The 17,185-nt window shown below is 45.6% G+C and overlaps 1 protein-coding gene, 23 non-coding genes and 11 pseudogenes across 24 annotated transcripts in view; all 35 read right to left on the bottom strand.

Moving 5' to 3' along the window:
* Nucleotides 1–17,185, bottom strand: part of LOC140294994 (protein NLRC3-like) — a 334,914-nt gene that overhangs the window by 107,296 nt on the left and 210,433 nt on the right. The window lies entirely within an intron of this gene.
* LOC140296871 (5S ribosomal RNA) lies at nt 34–152 on the bottom strand (annotated as a pseudogene).
* On the bottom strand, nt 423–541 carry LOC140281195 (5S ribosomal RNA; annotated as a pseudogene).
* On the bottom strand, nt 812–930 carry LOC140298293 (5S ribosomal RNA). The gene has a single exon (XR_011913953.1). It is a non-coding gene; the product is annotated as a 5S ribosomal RNA (ribosomal RNA).
* LOC140298518 (5S ribosomal RNA) lies at nt 1,200–1,318 on the bottom strand. Its single transcript, XR_011914158.1, has one exon. It is a non-coding gene; the product is annotated as a 5S ribosomal RNA (ribosomal RNA).
* Nucleotides 1,588–1,706, bottom strand: LOC140298569 (5S ribosomal RNA). Its single transcript, XR_011914203.1, has one exon. It is a non-coding gene; the product is annotated as a 5S ribosomal RNA (ribosomal RNA).
* Nucleotides 1,976–2,094, bottom strand: LOC140291059 (5S ribosomal RNA). The gene has a single exon (XR_011912417.1). It is a non-coding gene; the product is annotated as a 5S ribosomal RNA (ribosomal RNA).
* On the bottom strand, nt 2,364–2,482 carry LOC140292946 (5S ribosomal RNA). Its single transcript, XR_011912625.1, has one exon. It is a non-coding gene; the product is annotated as a 5S ribosomal RNA (ribosomal RNA).
* On the bottom strand, nt 2,752–2,870 carry LOC140298553 (5S ribosomal RNA). The gene has a single exon (XR_011914189.1). It is a non-coding gene; the product is annotated as a 5S ribosomal RNA (ribosomal RNA).
* LOC140271654 (5S ribosomal RNA) lies at nt 3,140–3,258 on the bottom strand (annotated as a pseudogene).
* LOC140297475 (5S ribosomal RNA) lies at nt 3,528–3,646 on the bottom strand. The gene has a single exon (XR_011913207.1). It is a non-coding gene; the product is annotated as a 5S ribosomal RNA (ribosomal RNA).
* On the bottom strand, nt 3,915–4,033 carry LOC140298756 (5S ribosomal RNA). The gene has a single exon (XR_011914373.1). It is a non-coding gene; the product is annotated as a 5S ribosomal RNA (ribosomal RNA).
* LOC140289168 (5S ribosomal RNA) lies at nt 4,302–4,420 on the bottom strand. The gene has a single exon (XR_011912230.1). It is a non-coding gene; the product is annotated as a 5S ribosomal RNA (ribosomal RNA).
* LOC140295197 (5S ribosomal RNA) lies at nt 4,683–4,801 on the bottom strand (annotated as a pseudogene).
* Nucleotides 5,071–5,189, bottom strand: LOC140298388 (5S ribosomal RNA). Its single transcript, XR_011914041.1, has one exon. It is a non-coding gene; the product is annotated as a 5S ribosomal RNA (ribosomal RNA).
* Nucleotides 5,459–5,577, bottom strand: LOC140298123 (5S ribosomal RNA). The gene has a single exon (XR_011913799.1). It is a non-coding gene; the product is annotated as a 5S ribosomal RNA (ribosomal RNA).
* Nucleotides 5,847–5,965, bottom strand: LOC140298263 (5S ribosomal RNA). The gene has a single exon (XR_011913926.1). It is a non-coding gene; the product is annotated as a 5S ribosomal RNA (ribosomal RNA).
* Nucleotides 6,235–6,353, bottom strand: LOC140297955 (5S ribosomal RNA). Its single transcript, XR_011913645.1, has one exon. It is a non-coding gene; the product is annotated as a 5S ribosomal RNA (ribosomal RNA).
* Nucleotides 6,616–6,734, bottom strand: LOC140295196 (5S ribosomal RNA; annotated as a pseudogene).
* LOC140312347 (5S ribosomal RNA) lies at nt 7,004–7,122 on the bottom strand (annotated as a pseudogene).
* Nucleotides 7,392–7,510, bottom strand: LOC140298450 (5S ribosomal RNA). The gene has a single exon (XR_011914096.1). It is a non-coding gene; the product is annotated as a 5S ribosomal RNA (ribosomal RNA).
* On the bottom strand, nt 7,773–7,891 carry LOC140295195 (5S ribosomal RNA; annotated as a pseudogene).
* Nucleotides 8,161–8,279, bottom strand: LOC140312342 (5S ribosomal RNA; annotated as a pseudogene).
* LOC140299589 (5S ribosomal RNA) lies at nt 8,549–8,667 on the bottom strand (annotated as a pseudogene).
* LOC140297911 (5S ribosomal RNA) lies at nt 8,937–9,055 on the bottom strand. The gene has a single exon (XR_011913605.1). It is a non-coding gene; the product is annotated as a 5S ribosomal RNA (ribosomal RNA).
* On the bottom strand, nt 9,325–9,443 carry LOC140298149 (5S ribosomal RNA). The gene has a single exon (XR_011913822.1). It is a non-coding gene; the product is annotated as a 5S ribosomal RNA (ribosomal RNA).
* On the bottom strand, nt 9,713–9,831 carry LOC140314596 (5S ribosomal RNA). Its single transcript, XR_011917152.1, has one exon. It is a non-coding gene; the product is annotated as a 5S ribosomal RNA (ribosomal RNA).
* LOC140300518 (5S ribosomal RNA) lies at nt 10,101–10,219 on the bottom strand. Its single transcript, XR_011914838.1, has one exon. It is a non-coding gene; the product is annotated as a 5S ribosomal RNA (ribosomal RNA).
* On the bottom strand, nt 10,489–10,607 carry LOC140320191 (5S ribosomal RNA). The gene has a single exon (XR_011918067.1). It is a non-coding gene; the product is annotated as a 5S ribosomal RNA (ribosomal RNA).
* On the bottom strand, nt 10,877–10,995 carry LOC140291587 (5S ribosomal RNA). Its single transcript, XR_011912467.1, has one exon. It is a non-coding gene; the product is annotated as a 5S ribosomal RNA (ribosomal RNA).
* LOC140300816 (5S ribosomal RNA) lies at nt 11,265–11,383 on the bottom strand (annotated as a pseudogene).
* On the bottom strand, nt 11,646–11,764 carry LOC140293949 (5S ribosomal RNA; annotated as a pseudogene).
* Nucleotides 12,034–12,152, bottom strand: LOC140292399 (5S ribosomal RNA). Its single transcript, XR_011912543.1, has one exon. It is a non-coding gene; the product is annotated as a 5S ribosomal RNA (ribosomal RNA).
* LOC140270123 (5S ribosomal RNA) lies at nt 12,422–12,540 on the bottom strand. Its single transcript, XR_011907684.1, has one exon. It is a non-coding gene; the product is annotated as a 5S ribosomal RNA (ribosomal RNA).
* Nucleotides 12,810–12,928, bottom strand: LOC140293230 (5S ribosomal RNA). The gene has a single exon (XR_011912652.1). It is a non-coding gene; the product is annotated as a 5S ribosomal RNA (ribosomal RNA).

Here is a 17,185-nt window from a genome sequence, read left to right as displayed (position 1 = left end):
AAAAGACATGCAGGTGGTAGAGAGAAGAGAAAAAATTTACAGCACCTTGTAATCCCAAGCGGTCTCCCATCCAACTACTAACCAGGCCCAACCCTGCTTGGCTTCCTCGATCAGATGAGGTTGGGTATGTTCAGGGTGGTGTGGCCGTAAGAAAACAATGTCTGTCACAAATGTGCATTATATAGGTACTGGAATCATACGGTTACTCTATGTAACCAGATAATTGCCGAGAAAGGCTAACTTGTAGTGGGCACATCTTCTTCCCTGTCGTGATTATTATCTGCAGTTGAAACTGAGAATCTCAGATCACTTCGTGTCTGCCAACAAATCAGCAGCAGCTGAAGATGACATACTTCCTCATGTGTCACAGGGTGATCAGACGTTGCAACAAAAGACATGCAGGTGGTAGAGAGAAGAGAAAAAGCTTACAGGACCTGGTATTCCCAGGTAGTCTCCCATCCAAGTACTAACCAGGCCCAAACCTGCTTGGCTTCCGAGATCAGACGAGGTCGGGCATATTCAGGGTGGTGTGGGCGTAAGCAACAATATCTGTGAACAATATGCATTATATAGGTACTGGAATCATACGGTTACTCTATGTAACCAGATAATTGCAGAGAAAAGCTGATATGTAGTGGGCACATCTTAATCCCTGATGTGATTATTACCTGCAGTGGAAACTGAGACTCTCAGATCACTTCGTGTCTCTCCAACAAAGCAGCAGCAGCTGAAGATGACCAACTTCCTCATGTGTCACAGGGTGATCAGACGTTGCAACAAAAGACATGCAGGTGGTAGAGAGAAGAGAAAAAGCTTACAGCACCTGGTATTCCCAAGCAGTCTCCCATCCAAGTACTAACCAGGCCCGACCTTGCTTGGCTTCCGAGATCAGACGAGGTCGGGCATATTCAGGGTGGTGTGGCCGTAAGCAACAATATCTGTGAACAATGTGCATTATATCGGTACTGGAATCATACGGTTCCTCTATGTAACCAGATAATTGCCGAGAAAGGCTAACTTGTAGTGGGCACATCTTCATCCCTGATGTGATTATTATCTGTAGTTGAAACTGAGACTCTCAGATCACTTTGTGGCTGTCAACAAAGCAGCAGCAGCTGAAGATGACCAACTTCCTCATGTGTCACAGGGTGATCAGACGTTGCAACAAAAGACATGCAGGTGGTAGAGAGAAGAGAAAAAGCTTACAGCACCTGGTATTCCAAAGCAGTCTCCCATTCAAGTACTAACCAGGCCCAACCCTGCTTGGCTTCCGAGATCAGACGAGGTCGGGCATATTCAGGGTGGTTTGGCTGTAAGCAACAATATCTGTGAACAATGTGCATTATATAGGTACTGGAATCATACAGTTCCTCTATGTAACCAGATAATTGCCGAGAAAGGCTATCTTGTAGTGGGCACATCTTCTTCCCTGACGTGATTATTATCTGCAGTTGAAACTGAGACTCTCAGATCACTTCGTGTCTGCCAACAAAGCAGCAGCAGCTGAAGATGACCAACTTCCTCATGTGTCACAGGGTGATCAGACGTTGCAACAAAAGACATGCATGTGGTAGAGAGAAGAGAAATATCTTACAGCACCTGGTATTCCCAAGCAGTCTCCCATCCAAGTACTAACCAGGCCCAACCCTGCTTGGCTTCCGAGATCAGACGAGGTCTGGTATTTTCAGGGTGGTGTGGCCGTAAGCGACAATGTCTTTGACAAATGTGCATTATATAGGTACTGGAATCATACGGTTACTCTTTGTAACCAGATAATTGCCGAGAAAGGCTGATATGTAGTGGGCACATCTTCAACCCTGATGTGATTATTACCTGCAGTTGAAACTGAGACTCTCAGATCACTTCGTGTCTGCCAACAAAGCAGCAGCAGCTGAAGATGACCAACTTCCTCATGTGTCACAGGGTGATCAGACGTTGCAACAAAAGACATGCAGGTTGTAGAGAGAAGAGAAAAAGCATACAGCACCTGGTATTCCCAAGCGGTCTCCCATCCAAGTACTAACCAGGCCCAACCCTGCTTGGCTTCCAAGATCAGACGAGGTCGGGTATATTCAGGGTGGTGTGGCCGTAAGCAACAATGTCTGTAACAAATGTGCATTATATAGGTACTGGAATCATACAGTTCCTCTATGTAACCAGATAACTGCCAAGAAAGGCTGATGCGTATTGGGCACATCTTCTTCCATGTCGTGATTATTCTCTCCAGCGGAAACTGAGACTCTCAGATCACTTCGTGTCTGCCAACAAAGCAGCAGCAGCTGAAGATGACCAACTTCCTCATGTGTCACAGGGTCATCAGACGTTGCAACAAAAGACATGCAGGTGCTAGAGAGAAGAGAAAAAGCTTACAGCACCTGGTATTCCCAAGTAGTCTCCCATCCAAGTACTAACCAGGCCCAACCCTGCTTGGCTTCCGAGATCAGACGAGGTCGGGCATGTTCAGGGGGGTTTGGCCGTAAGCGACAATGTCTGTGACAAATGTGCATTATATAGGTACTGGAATCATACAGTTCCTCTATGTAACCAGATAATTGCCGAGAAAGGCTGATATGTAGTGGGCACATCTTCATCCCTGATGTGATTATTACCTGCAGTTGAAACTGAGACTCTCAGATCACTTCGTGTCTGCCAACAAAGCAGCAGCAGCTGAAGATGACCAACTTCCTCATGTGTCACAGGGTGATCAGACGTTGCAACAAAAGACATGCATGTGGTAGAGAGAAGAGAAAAAGCTTACAGCACCTGGTATTCCCAAGCGGTCTCCCATCCAAGTATTAACCAGGCCCCACCCTGCTTGGTTTCCGAGATCAGACGAGGTCGGGCATGTTCAGGGTGGTGTGGCCGTAAGAAACAATATCTGTGACAAATGTGCATTATATAGGTACTGGAATCATACAGTTCCTCTATGTAACCAGATAATTGCCAAGAAAGGCTGATATGTAGTGGGCATATCTTCATCCTTGATGTGATTACTACCTGTAGTTGAATCTGAGACTCTCAGATCACTTCGTGTCTGCCAACAAAGCAGCAGCAGCTGAAGATGACCAACTTCCTCATGTGTCACAGGGTGATCAGACGTTGCAACAAAAGACATGCAGGTGGTAGAGAGAAGAGAAAAAGCTTAAAGCACCTGGCATTCCCAAGCAGTCTCCCATCCAAGTACTAATCAGGCCCAACCCTGCTTGGCTTCAGAGATCAGACGAGGTCGGGCATATTCAGGGTGGTGTGGCCGTAAGCAAGAATATCTGTGAACAATGTGCATTATATAGGTACTGGAATCATATGGTTACTCTATGTAACCAGATAATTGCAGAGAAAGAATGATATGTAGTGGGCACATCTTAATCCCTGATGTGATTATTACCTGCAGTTGAAACTGAGACTCTCAGATCACTTCGTGTCTGCCAACAAAGCAGCAGCAGCTGAAGATGACCAACTTCCTCATGTGTCACAGGGTGATCAGACGTTGCAACAAAAGACATGCACGTGGTAGAGAGAAGAGAAAAAGCTTACAGCACCTGGTATTCCCAAGCAGTCTCCCATCCAAGTACTAACCAGGCCCCACCCTGCTTGGTTTCCGAGATCAGATGAGGTCGGGCATGTTCAGGGTGGTGTGGCCGTAAGAAACAATATCTGTGACAAATGTGCATTATATCGGTACTGGAAACATACAGTTCCTCTATGTAACCAGATAATTGCCGAGAAAGGCTAACTTGTAGTGGGCACATCTGCATCCTGATATGATTATTACCTGCAGTTGAAACTGAGACTCTCAGATCACTTCGTGTCTGCCAACAAAGCAGCAGCAGCTGAAGATGACCAACTTCCTCATGTGTCACAGGGTGATCAGACGTTGCAACAAAAGACATGCATGTGGTAGAGAGAAGAGAAAAAGCTTACAGCACCTGGTATTCCCAAGCGGTCTCCCATCCAAGTACTAACCAGGCCCCACCCTGCTTGGCTTCCGAGATCAGATGAGGTTGGGCATGTTCAGGGTGGTGTGGCCGTAAGAAACAATATCTGTGACAAATGTGCATTATATCGGTACTGGAAACATACAGTTCCTCTATGTAACCAGATAATTGCCGAGAAAGGCTAACTTGTAGTGGGCACATTTTCATCCTGATATGATTATTACGTGCAGTTGAAACTGAGACTCTCAGATCACTTCGTGTCTGCCAACAAAGCAGCAGCAGCTGAAGATGACCAACTTCCTCATGTGTCACAGGGTGATCAGACGTTGCAACAAAAGACATGCACGTGGTAGAGAGAAGAGAAAAAGCTTACAGCACCTGGTATTCCCAAGCGGTCTCCCATCCAAGTACTAACCAGGCCCAACCTTGCTTGGCTTCCGAGATCAGACGAGGTCGGGCATATTCAGGGTGGTGTGGCTGTAAGCAACAATGTCTGTCACAAATGTGCATTATATAGGTACTGGAATCATACGGTTACTCTATGTAACCAGATAATTGCCGAGAAAGGCTGATATGTAGTGGGCACATCTTCATCCCTGATGTGATTATTACCTGCAGTTGAAACTGAGACTCTCAGATCACTTCGTGTCTGCCAACAAAGCAGCAGCAGCTGAAGATGACCAACTTCCTCATGTGTCACAGGGTGATCAGACGTTGCAACAAAAGACATGCAGGTGGTAGAGAAAAAGCTTAAAGCACCTGGTATTCCCAAGCGGTCTCCCATCCAAGTACTAACCAGGCCCAAACCTGCTTGGCTTCCGAGATCTGACGATGTCGGGGATATTCAGGGTGGTGTGGAAGTAAGCAACAATGTCTGTCACAAATGTGCATTATATAGGTACTGGAATCATACAGTTCCTCTATGTAACCAGATAATTGCCGAGAAAGGCTAACTTGTAGTGGGCACATCTTCATCCCTGATGTGATTATTATCTGTAGTTGAAACTGAGACTCTCGGATTACTTCGTGTCTGCCAACAATGCAGCAGCAGCTGAAGATGACCAAATTCCTCATGTGTCACAGGGTGATCAGACGTTGCAACAAAAGACATGCAGGTGGTAAAGAAAAGAGAAAAAGCTTACAGGACCTGGTATTCCCAAGCAGTCTCCCATCCAAGTACTAACCAGGCCCAACCCTGCTTGGCTTCCGAGATCAGACGAGGTCGGGCACATTCAGGGTGGTGTGGCTGTAAGCAACAATATCTGTGAACAATGTGCATTATATAGGTACTGGAATCATACGGTTACTCTACGTAACCAGATAATTGCCGAGAAAGGCTGATATGTAGTGGGAACATCTTCATCCCTGATGTGATTATTACCTGCAGTTGAAACTGAGACTCTCAGATCACTTCGTGTCTGCCAACAAAGCAGCAGCAGCTGAAGATGACCAACTTCCTCATGTGTCACAGGGTGATCAGACGCTGCAACAAAAGACATGCAGGTGGTAGAGAGAAGAGAAAAAGCTTACAGCACCTGGTATTCCAAAGCAGTCTCCCATTCAAGTACTAACCAGGCCCAACCCTGCTTGGCTTCCGAGATCAGACGAGGTCGGGCACATTCAGGGTGGTGTGGCTGTAAGCAACAATATCTGTGAACAATGTGCATTATATAGGTACTGGAATCATACGGTTACTCTATGTAACCAGATAATTGCAGAGAAAGGCTGATATGTAGTGGGCACATCTTAATCCCTGATGTGATTATTACCTGCAGTTGAAACTGAGACTCTCAGATCACTTCGTGTCTGCCAACAAAGCAGCAGCAGCTGAAGATGACCAACTTCCTCATGTGTCACAGGGTGATCAGACGTTGCAACAAAAGACATGCAGGTGGTAGAGAGAAGAGAAAAAGCTTACAGCACCTGGTATTCCCAAGCAGTCTCCCATCCAAGTACTAACCAGGTCCAACCCCGCTTGGCTTCCGAGATCAGACGAGGTCAGGTATGTTCAGGGTGGTGTGGCCGTAAGCAACAATGTCTGTGACAAATGTGCATTATATCGGTACTGGAATCATACAGTTCCTCTATGTAACCAGATAATTACCGAGAAAGGCTATCTTGTAGTGGGCACATCTTCTTCCGTGACGTGATTATTATCTGCAGTTGAAACTGAGACTCTCAGATCACTTCGTGTCTGCCAACAAAGCAGCAGCAGCTGAAGATGACCAACTTCCTCATGTGTCACAGGGTGATCAGACGTTGCAACAAAAGACATGCATGTGGTAGAGAGAAGAGAAATATCTTACAGCACCTGGTATTCCCAAGCAGTCTCCCATCCAAGTACTAACCAGGCCCAACCCTGCTTGGCTTCCGAGATCAGACGAGGTCGGGCATATTCAGGGTGGTGTGGCTGTAAGCAACAATGTCTGTCACAAATGTGCATTATATAGGTACTGGAATCATACGGTTACTCTATGTAACCAGATAATTGCCGAGAAAGGCTGATATGTAGTGGGCACATCTTCATCCCTGATGTGATTATTACCTGCAGTTGAAACTGAGACTCTCAGATCACTTCGTGTCTGCCAACAAAGCAGCAGCAGCTGAAGATGACCAACTTCCTCATGTGTCACAGGGTGATCAGACGTTGCAACAAAAGACATGCAGGTGGTAGAGAAAAAGCTTAAAGCACCTGGTATTCCCAAGCGGTCTCCCATCCAAGTACTAACCAGGCCCAAACCTGCTTGGCTTCCGAGATCTGACGATGTCGGGGATATTCAGGGTGGTGTGGAAGTAAGCAACAATGTCTGTCACAAATGTGCATTATATAGGTACTGGAATCATACAGTTCCTCGATGTAACCAGATAATTGCCGAGAAAGGCTAACTTGTAGTGGGCACATCTTCATCCCTGATGTGATTATTATCTGTAGTTGAAACTGAGACTCTCGGATTACTTCGTGTCTGCCAACAATGCAGCAGCAGCTGAAGATGACCAAATTCCTCATGTGTCACAGGGTGATCAGACGTTGCAACAAAAGACATGCAGGTGGTAAAGAAAAGAGAAAAAGCTTACAGGACCTGGTATTCCCAAGCAGTCTCCCATCCAAGTACTAACCAGGCCCAACCCTGCTTGGCTTCCAAGATCAGACGAGGTCGGGCACATTCAGGGTGGTGTGGCTGTAAGAAACAATATCTGTGAACAATGTGCATTATATAGGTACTGGAATCATACGGTTACTCTATGTAACCAGATAATTGCCGAGAAAGGCTGATATGTAGTGGGAACATCTTCATCCCTGATGTGATTATTACCTGCAGTTGAAACTGAGACTCTCAGATCACTTCGTGTCTGCCAACAAAGCAGCAGCAGCTGAAGATGACCAACTTCCTCATGTGTCACAGGGTGATCAGACGCTGCAACAAAAGACATGCAGGTGGTAGAGAGAAGAGAAAAAGCTTACAGCACCTGGTATTCCAAAGCAGTCTCCCATTCAAGTACTAACCAGGCCCAACCCTGCTTGGCTTCCGAGATCAGACGAGGTCGGGCATATTCAGGGTGGTGTGGCTGTAAGCAACAATGTCTGTCACAAATGTGCATTATATAGGTACTGGAATCATACGGTTACTCTATGTAACCAGATAATTGCCGAGAAAGGCTGATATGTAGTGGGCACATCTTCATCCCTGATGTGATTATTACCTGCAGTTGAAACTGAGACTCTCAGATCACTTCGTGTCTGCCAACAAAGCAGCAGCAGCTGAAGATGACCAACTTCCTCATGTGTCACAGGGTGATCAGACGTTGCAACAAAAGACATGCAGGTGGTAGAGAAAAAGCTTAAAGCACCTGGTATTCCCAAGCGGTCTCCCATCCAAGTACTAACCAGGCCCAAACCTGCTTGGCTTCCGAGATCTGACGATGTCGGGGATATTCAGGGTGGTGTGGAAGTAAGCAACAATGTCTGTCACAAATGTGCATTATATAGGTACTGGAATCATACAGTTCCTCGATGTAACCAGATAATTGCCGAGAAAGGCTAACTTGTAGTGGGCACATCTTCATCCCTGATGTGATTATTATCTGTAGTTGAAACTGAGACTCTCGGATTACTTCGTGTCTGCCAACAATGCAGCAGCAGCTGAAGATGACCAAATTCCTCATGTGTCACAGGGTGATCAGACGTTGCAACAAAAGACATGCAGGTGGTAAAGAAAAGAGAAAAAGCTTACAGGACCTGGTATTCCCAAGCAGTCTCCCATCCAAGTACTAACCAGGCCCAACCCTGCTTGGCTTCCAAGATCAGACGAGGTCGGGCACATTCAGGGTGGTGTGGCTGTAAGAAACAATATCTGTGAACAATGTGCATTATATAGGTACTGGAATCATACGGTTACTCTATGTAACCAGATAATTGCCGAGAAAGGCTGATATGTAGTGGGAACATCTTCATCCCTGATGTGATTATTACCTGCAGTTGAAACTGAGACTCTCAGATCACTTCGTGTCTGCCAACAAAGCAGCAGCAGCTGAAGATGACCAACTTCCTCATGTGTCACAGGGTGATCAGACGCTGCAACAAAAGACATGCAGGTGGTAGAGAGAAGAGAAAAAGCTTACAGCACCTGGTATTCCAAAGCAGTCTCCCATTCAAGTACTAACCAGGCCCAACCCTGCTTGGCTTCCGAGATCAGACGAGGTCGGGCACATTCAGGGTGGTGTGGCTGTAAGAAACAATATCTGTGAACAATGTGCATTATATAGGTACTGGAATCATACGGTTACTCTATGTAACCAGATAATTGCAGAGAAAGGCTGATATGTAGTGGGCACATCTTAATCCCTGATGTGATTATTACCTGCAGTTGAAACTGAGACTCTCAGATCACTTCGTGTCTGCCAACAAAGCAGCAGCAGCTGAAGATGACCAACTTCCTCATGTGTCACAGGGTGATCAGACGTTGCAACAAAAGACATGCAGGTGGTAGAGAGAAGAGAAAATGCTTACAGCACCTGGTATTCCCAAGCAGTCTCCCATCCAAGTACTAACCAGGTCCAACCCTGCTTGGCTTCCGAGATCTGACGAGGTCAGGTATGTTCAGGGTGGTGTGGCCGTAAGCAACAATGTCTGTGACAAATGTGCATTATATCGGTACTGGAATCATACAGTTCCTCTATGTAACCAGATAATTGCCGAGAAAGGCTATCTTGTAGTGGGCACATCTTCTTCCGTGACGTGATTATTATCTGCAGTTGAAACTGAGACTCTCAGATCACTTCGTGTCTGCCAACAAAGCAGCAGCAGCTGAAGATGACCAACTTCCTCATGTGTCACAGGGTGATCAGACGTTGCAACAAAAGACATGCATGTGGTAGAGAGAAGAGAAATATCTTACAGCACCTGGTATTCCCAAGCAGTCTCCCATCCAAGTACTAACCAGGCCCAACCCTGCTTGGCTTCCGAGATCAGACGAGGTCAGGTATATTCAGGGTGGTGTGGCCGTAAGCAACAATATCTGTGAACAATATGCATTATATAGGTACTGGAATCATACGGTTACTCTTTGTAACCAGATAATTGCCGAGAAAGACTGATATGTAGTGGGCACATCTTCAACCCTGATGTGATTATTACCTGCAGTTGAAACTGAGACTCTCAGATCACTTCGTGTCTGCCAACAAAGCAGCAGCAGCTGAAGATGACCAACTTCCTCATGTGTCACAGGGTGATCAGACGTTGCAACAAAAGACATGCAGGTGGTAGAGAGAAGAGAAATAGCTTACAGCACCTGGTATTCCCAAGCAGTCTCCCATCCAAGTACTAACCAGGCCCAACCCTACTTGGCTTCCGAGATCAGACGAGGTCGGGTATTTTCAGGGTGGTGTGGCCGTAAGCTACAATGTCTTTGACAAATGTGCATTATATAGGTACTGGAATCATACGGTTACTCTTTGTAACCAGATAATTGCCGAGAAAGGCTGATATGTAGTGGGCACATCTTCAACCCTGATGTGATTATTACCTGCAGTTGAAACTGAGACTCTCAGATCACTTCGTGTCTGCCAACAAAGCAGCAGCAGCTGAAGATGACCAACTTCCTCATGTGTCACAGGGTCATCAGACGTTGCAACAAAAGACATGCAGGTGGTAGAGAGAAGAGAAATAGCTTACAGCACCTGGTATTCCCAAGCGGTCTCCCATCCAAGTACTAACCAGGCCCAACCCTGCTTGGCTTCCAAGATCAGACGAGGTCGGGTATATTCAGGGTGGTGTGGCCGTAAGCAACAATGTCTGTAACAAATGTGCATTATATAGGTACTGGAATCATACAGTTCCTCTATGTAACCAGATAACTGCCGAGAAAGGCTGATGCGTATTGGGCACATCTTCTTCCATGTCGTGATTATTCTCTCCAGCGGAAACTGAGACTCTCAGATCACTTCGTGTCTGCCAACAAAGCAGCAGCAGCTGAAGATGACCAACTTCCTCATGTGTCACAGGGTCATCAGACGTTGCAACAAAAGACATGCAGGTGCTAGAGAGAAGAGAAAAAGCTTACAGCACCTGGTATTCCCAAGTAGTCTCCCATCCAAGTACTAACCAGGCCCAACCCTGCTTGGCTTCCGAGATCAGACGAGGTCGGGCATGTTCAGGGTGGTTTGGCCGTAAGCGACACTGTCTGTGACAAATGTGCATTATATAGGTACTGGAATCATACAGTTCCTCTTTGTAACCAGATAATTGCCGAGAAAGGCTGATATGTAGTGGGCACATCTTCATCCCTGATGTGATTATTACCTGCAGTTGAAACTGAGACTCTCAGATCACTTCGTGTCTGCCAACAAAGCAGCAGCAGCTGAAGATAACCAACTTCCTCATGTGTCACAGGGTGATCAGACGTTGCAACAAAAGACATGCATGTGGTAGAGAGAAGAGAAAAAGCTTACAGCACCTGGTATTCCCAAGCGGTCTCCCATCCAAGTACTAACCAGGCCCCACCCTGCTTGGCTTCCGAGATCAGACGAGGTCGGGCATGTTCAGGGTGGTGTGGCCGTAAGAAACAATATCTGTGACAAATGTGCATTATATAGGTACTGGAATCATACAGTTCCTCTTTGTAACCAGATAATTGCCGAGAAAGGCTGATATGTAGTGGGCATATCTTCATCCTTGATGTGATTACTACCAGTAGTTGAATCTGAGACTCTCAGATCACTTCGTGTCTGCCAACAAAGCAGCAGCAGCTGAAGATGACCAACTTCCTCATGTGTCACAGGGTGATCAGACGTTGCAACAAAAGACATGCAGGTGGTAGAGAGAAGAGAAAAAGCTTAAAGCACCTGGCATTCCCAAGCAGTCTCCCATCCAAGTACTAATCAGGCCCAACCCTGCTTGGCTTCCGAGATCAGACGAGGTCGGGCATATTCAGGGTGGTGTGGCTGTAAGCAACAATGTCTGTCACAAATGTGCATTATATAGGTACTGGAATCATACGGTTACTCTATGTAACCAGATAATTGCCGAGAAAGGCTGATATGTAGTGGGCACATCTTCATCCCTGATGTGATTATTACCTGCAGTTGAAACTGAGACTCTCAGATCACTTCGTGTCTGCCAACAAAGCAGCAGCAGCTGAAGATGACCAACTTCCTCATGTGTCACAGGGTGATCAGACGTTGCAACAAAAGATATGCAGGTGGTAGAGAAAAAGCTTAAAGCACCTGGTATTCCCAAGCGGTCTCCCATCCAAGTACTAACCAGGCCCAAACCTGCTTAGCTTCCGAGATCAGACGATGTCGGGGATATTCAGGGTGGTGTGGAAGTAAGCAACAATGTGTGTCACAAATGTGCATTATATAGGTACTGGAATCATACAGTTCCTCGATGTAACCAGATAATTGCGGAGAAAGGCTAACTTGTAGTGGGCACATCTTCATCCCTGATGTGATTATTATCTGTAGTTGAAACTGAGACTCTCGGATTACTTCGTGTCTGCCAACAATGCAGCAGCAGCTGAAGATGACCAACTTCCTCATGTGTCACAGGGTGATCAGACGTTGCAACAAAAGACATGCAGGTGGTCGAGAGAAGAGAAAAAGCTTACAGCACCTGGTATTCCCAAGCAGTCTCCCATCCAAGTACTAACCAGGCCCAACCCTGCTTGGCTTCTGAGATCAGATGAGGTCGGGTATGTTCAGGGTGGTGTGGCCGTAAGCAACAATGCTTGTGAGTAATGTGCATTATATAGGTACTGGAATCATACGGTTACTCTATGTAACCAGATAATTGCCTAGAAAGGCTAACTTGTAGTGGGCACATCTTCATCCCTGATGTGATTATTCTCTCCAGCGGAAACTGAGACTCTCAGATCACTTCGTGTCTGCCAACATAGCAGCAGCAGCTGAAGATGACCAACTTCCTCATGTGTCACAGGGTGATCAGACGTTGCAACAAAAAACATGCAGGGGGTAGTGAGAAGAGAAAAAGCTTACAGCACCTGGTATTCCCAAGCAGTCTCCCATCCAAGTACTAACCAGGCCCAACCCTGCTTGGCTTCCGAGATCAGACGAGGTCGGGCATGTTCAGGGTGGTGTGGCCGTAAGCGACAATGTCTTTGACAAATGTGCATTATATAGGTACTGGAATCATACGGTTACTCTTTGTAACCAGATAATTGCCGAGAAAGGCTGATATGTAGTGGGCACATCTTCATCCCTGATGTGATTATTATCTGTAGTTGAAACTGAGAATCCCCGATCACTTTGTGTCTGCCAACAAAGCAGCAGCAGCTGAAGATGACCAACTTCCTCATGTGTCACAGGGTTATCAGACGTTGCAACAAAAGACATGCATGTGGTAGAGAGAAGAGAAAAAGCTTACAGCACCTGGTATTCCCAAGCGGTCTCCCATCCAAGTACTAACCAGGCCCAACCCTGCTTGGCTTCCGAGATCAGACGACGTCGGGTATTTTCAGGGTGGTGTGGCTGTAAGCAACAATATCTGTCACAAATGTGCATTATATAGGTACTGGAATCATACGGTTACACTATGTAACCAGATAATTGCAGAGAAAGGCTGATATGTAGTGGGCACATCTTCAACCCTGATGTGATTATTACCTGCAGTTGAAACTGAGACTCTCAGATCACTTCGTGTCTGCCAACAAAGCAGCAGCAGCTGAAGATGACCAACTTCCTCATGTGTCACAGGGTGATCAGACGTTGCAACAAAAGACATGCAGGTGGTAGAGAGAAGAGAAAAAGCTTACAGCACCTGGTATTCCCAAGCTGTCTCCCATCCAAGTACTAACCAGGCCCAACCTTGCTTGGCTTCCGAGCTCAGATGAGGTCGGGCATATTTTTTTTTTTTTTTTTTTTATTTATTAGAAAAATACAAAAAGGTAGTTTTACAACACTGTCACACGATATTCAAAAATTCAAACTTAGATCTCCATTGTCAACTACAACAAAACAGTTATTCGGGAGAAACGACTCCATGAATACCTCCCTTTTAACCATAAAGAGAGATCTTAAATACCATTCCACCAGACCAACAAAAAGGGACCAAGAATTGTTTTTCTTTTTTTCAAACAATAGATCGCACCTGCAAATGTACAAGGCGTGTTTAGCAACTGAAAGTAAGAAATTTACCAAGACTGAATTAACATTGCTGGGTGTTTGGGTGAAGAGCCCGAAGAGCTGCATTTGGTCCCTTAATGTTCCCACTGGTCGGAGGTTACATTTCTCAGTGATTAGTGCCCACAGGTGGTCGCGAAAGCTCCTCGAAGCTGGACACTCCAGGAAGATGTGCTGTATCGTCTCCGGATGGGATTCACACGCCGGACAGTCCCTTGACCACCTGTTTTTGTTGATTTGATGGAGAATAATTGCTGTATACATTATCCCGTGCCTCATTTTGAAATCGGTGTTAAAGACCGAGGGTGGAATTAACGGGCTAGCTATTGTCTTCCAGATTGTCTTTGTCGTTATATGCTCAAAAATCATCCTCCACTGTCTAGTAGCAGCTGGTGCTTTTACAATTTTGCGCAGAAACAAGTTATATATTTGTTTCGTGTCCAATTCCCCAAAATTTAAAACTCTATCCCCATAATTACAGACAAAGGTTGGCCCACTTACCAGTCTTGATGACTGCACCACAGAGCCGAGCACGAGCAGCCAGTCTGGAGGTACATTCTCTGCCAGCTGGGCGCACACCCTCCTCACCACCTCTTTCCTATGTATGATGTTTTCTTTTCTTAGAGTATTCTCAACACGAACCAGATCCAACCTGCCGTGCCGATCCAAGACAGTCCCAAAGGTGTCGACTCCTCCTCTCTCCAGAGCCGCGCACCTAAATGGCCGCCCTGCCTGCTGCAGATCTGGGTTGTGGAAGAGCGGCTGCCGCAAAAGCTGTCCGAGATGTTGAATCTTACCGTCCAGACCTGGTCGGAATGCCTGCCAAGCCTCCATCACCTCAGCCCAGAAAGGATCAAGGTGACAGAGGCTCGTTGATGGGAGAACTTGACATAGGTTAAACATGCCATGCCGCCCGCAGGAGTTTATTGACCGCCCTAAAGCTTCATGCCAAAGATGCAGGTCCGGATTATTGAAGAGTTTTGTTAGCAGTCGCAATCTAAAAGCCAGTCGTTTCGTGTCTATGTCCACGAGGTTGAGACCGCCGTTTTTCTTACCACCAATGAGAGTGTTATGCGACACCATGATTCTCTTACCTTTCCAGATGAAATTATTGAATGACCGGTTCAGGGCGGTCAACACACTCCGCGGCGCGGCATGGACATGCAGGGTATGGTAAAGCTTAGTAACCGCCAGCGCGTTGGCGACAACCACTCTTCCCCTATGCCCGAGGGCCCTCATCCTCCAGAGGCTTAAGGTGTTCTCTATCCTCCCTGTGACCGCAGACCATGATCTCTCCGCCGCAAGCTGCTCGTCCACCCCCAGGTACACTCCCAAAAACTTGAAGGGGCCATCTATCAAACATACCTGGGAGAGCTGCGGCGGAGCGGCCGCAGCTCTGCAGCACAGCAAGCCAGATTTGGACAGATTCAGCTTGCCTCCAGTCGCTTTGCAGAAGAAATCCACCAACCCCAGAGCCAGAGTTAGGCTCTTGGGGTCGGCTGCTACCAACGTAGTGTCGTCAGCGAACTGGAGGAGCTTTATCTGTCCTCCTCCGGAGGAGAGAACCCCCCGGACATCAGGATCCCCATCTATTAAACAGGCTAGCGGCTCCACAGCCAAGGTGAACAGCAGAGAGGAGAGCGGACACCCCTGTCTCACCGATCGTCACAGCCGGACGGGGTCCGTCAGGTTTCCATTCAGACTTACCCTACTCGTTGCCGAATTGTAGAGGGTCCGCACCCAGCCGACGAATCTGTTCCCGAACCCAAAGGCCTTCAAGACCCCCCAAAGGTACTCATGCTCGACTCTATCGAATGCCTTCTCGAAGTCCAGGTTCAGGAAATACCCGCCACTCTCCTGCAGGAGCCTTAGCGTCTCCTTTGCGGTCAGTATGGTGTCATATATTGTCCGACTCGGTACACTGTAGGCCTGGTTTTTATTTATTATATGTGGCATTATGGGTTTGATTCTATTAGCCAGTATTTTCATAAATATTTTATAATCCGTATTTAACAAGCTTATCGGTCTATAATTATTCAAGTTATTTCTATCTCCGTTATTTTTATATATTAATTTAATTATTCCCTCATTAAATGTTCTAGGTATAACTATGTTTTTATTTTCCGTTATTTCTGTATAGATTTTCGTCAGAATCGGTACCAATTTATCACTGAAAGTTTTATAGAATTCAGTTGTCATCCCATCCCGTCCCGGACTCTTGTTGTTCCCTAATGACATTATTGCCCCCTCAACTTCTAATTTGAATATTTTATTGTCAGTTATCTGGGCTTCTTCCTTAGTTAATTTGTTTTTAATTAGTGAGAACAGATGATCCGCGTGAGTTCTATCTAGTGTGTCAGAGCTAAAGAGTCTTTGATAAAACAGCCGACTGACCTCCATCATGTCTCCCTCCTCGCACACCTCCACCTCTTGGTCATTCAGTAAGGAAGTTATTATGGACCTATTTTTGTTTCTCTTCTCCAATCCCAAGAAGAATGCTGTCGATTTTTCCCCCTCCACCCAATGCTGCACCCTTGCCCTTACGCAAGCCCCTTGACATTTCCTCCTGCCCAAATCGTCCAGGCGCTTCATCAAGAGAGACAGTTTGTATGTATCCCGGCTGGGATCATCATCCAACCTTACCTGTTCTTTATTTATGTCCTTCTTCAGTTGCCTCTCTACCCTATTTTCTTCCCACTTCTTATTGATACAGTAATGAATCGTTTTTGTTTTCAATCTTGTTTTAACGTGTTCCCACCATTCTAAAGGTTCCTGTATTATGTCCACTTCTTCATTTATATAATCTAGTTGTTTATTAATGATATTTATATATTTACTATCTTCAAGTAAACTATTATTTAAGCACCATAGATTAAACTTATTTGTGACTTGGCGGTCCTTCAACGTTAAAATGATCGGACCATGGTCACTAATATGGCTGCTTCCATAATCAATTGTATTTATCCATTGAACAATATTTCTACTTATTAAGCATAGATCTATTCTAGTTTGCTTCAATATTCCTTTGATTACGCTCTTCCTTGAAAAAGCTACCTTGTCTTTATTTAATAATCTCCAGATATCAATTAGATCATTTTCATTCATTATATTCAATAAAGCTCTTCTGCTGCTGTCATTTTTAAAAACATTTGCCGCCGAGACATCTAGTCGTGAGAGTGCCACATTCAAATCTCCTATTAGGATCGTGTTGGTGCTTATGAATCCCTTTAGATTTTCAAAATACCTCTTCCTCTCCGTTTCAATGTTGGGGGCATAGCTATTTATCAGTCTAATAATATTATTTTTATAATTTAGGTCTAATATTAATTGCCTACCCTGGTCATCTCTATGTATTTCTTTTATATCTTTAAATAACTTGCTATTTTTTATTAATACAGCCACCCCACAACATTTATTTACTCCATTTGAGATATAAATGCTGCCTACCCATAATTTCTCTATTTTTGCTAGTATATCACCATCCCAGTTAGTTTCTTGCAACACAACTATATCACAATCTACACTCAGGAAGAACTCCTCCATCCTCTTTTCGTTCCTCAGCCCCGCCACATTTTGTGAAAAGATAGTGAGCATAAGGAAAAGGGAGATGTACA

Source organism: Leuresthes tenuis, unplaced genomic scaffold (genome assembly GCF_036924035.1).
Source record: "Leuresthes tenuis unplaced genomic scaffold, fLeuTen1.0.hap1 SCAF_1, whole genome shotgun sequence".
Lineage (NCBI taxonomy): Eukaryota > Metazoa > Chordata > Actinopteri > Atheriniformes > Atherinopsidae > Leuresthes > Leuresthes tenuis.
Note: the sequence above shows the minus strand (reverse complement) of the source record. Positions and strands in the feature narration are given on the sequence as shown.